Source organism: Megalobrama amblycephala, linkage group LG1 (genome assembly GCF_018812025.1).
Source record: "Megalobrama amblycephala isolate DHTTF-2021 linkage group LG1, ASM1881202v1, whole genome shotgun sequence".
Lineage (NCBI taxonomy): Eukaryota > Metazoa > Chordata > Actinopteri > Cypriniformes > Xenocyprididae > Megalobrama > Megalobrama amblycephala.
This window is the reverse complement of record NC_063044.1, coordinates 28,115,843-28,117,327: the sequence shown is the minus strand read 5'-3', so window position 1 is coordinate 28,117,327 and position 1,485 is coordinate 28,115,843.

Below are 1,485 nucleotides of genomic sequence, written 5' to 3'. Positions count from 1 at the left end.
ATGTCTTTCTTTCTTCTGTCGAAAAGAAATGAAGGTTTTTGATGAAAACATTCCAGGATTTTTCTCCATATAGTGGACTTCAATGGGCACCAAACTGTTGAAGGTCAAAATACAGTTTCAGTGCAGCTTCAAAGGGCTTTAAACGATACCAGACGAGGAATAAGTGTCTTATCTAGTGAAACCATCGCTCATTTTCCTATTCTACTGACGGAAAAAATGGGACTGGTGCTGCGTTCGTTCCGTAAGTAGAATAGGGATGGTGTAGGACATACAGCGTAAACTTTTTGAAGAAAGGAAGGCGATCATTTGTTTATATAAAGCATATACATTTACATTTTTTTTGAAAATGAGCGATGGTTTCTCTAGATAAGACCCTTATTCCTCGTCTGGTATCGTTTAAAGCCCTTTGAAGCTGCACTGAAACTGTAATTTTGACCTTCAACCGTTTGGAGGCCATTGAAGTCCACCATAAGGAGAAAAATCCTGGAATGTTTTCATCAAAAACCTTAATTTCTTTTTGACTGAAGAAAGAAGGACATGAACATCTTGGATGACATGGGGGTGAAAATTTTATTTGAAAGTGAACTAATCCATTAAGTACACAAGTCAACAATATATATAACATTGTTCTAGTGGTTTTTTAATATTTTAATCTAAAAATCTTACATATTGTGTCTTTTTTCCGACATGACTTGAACGCACAATACCTCAGATGGAAAGACTATCGTGACTTCCGTTTCATTACGATTTTAAAGTTTGAAAGATCTCTTGCACTCTTATGGAATTGTTACAATTATTAGGTCTATCTATGCAAGCAGTAACCAGAAAATGAAAATGTTTTCTAATATTCTACCATAGCCTACTATAAGAGACGTAGAGTAGCCTAGCCTACTGAAAAATGTAAACACTACAAAATCACAGTCCCATAAGGAAGCTCTGAGCGCTACAAATAACCATGGTGTTAAAAAAAATCATCCTAGGTTACACAGTTTTCAAAGTGACTGATTTCCCTCAACAATACAGAAGCGCAGCTCCCATAGTGACGTGTGAATGCTTCTCCATGATTCCCACATCTCCAGGGCCTGGCTTCTTCCTGTTACAGTGATACCGGGTTTTATATAGCTCATACACTTTTAGAGTTCAATCCACAGTTCAGATTTCAAGTTATTGTTTATTAACCCAGAATATGGGTGTTACAACGAGAATGACATCATATCAGGATGGGTTTTTGTGCTATCATTTTCACAGTATGTCCTACTTACTATTCTCGACTAATAGCTTCTTACCTCTGAGATACAGAATAATCTGAGTTTGGAGAGTGACACCTGCTTTCGTGTTAATGAAGCACATCTCTACCAGAGTGTAAAACATTATTTGGCAAGCAGCAGTTAAATCAGATGCTCGACAGTGACGACAGTAACCACGTCACACAAATCCCACGGGACGTACGCTCTGTGCTCTTGGCCTCCGTTCGTTGTGCCCCTT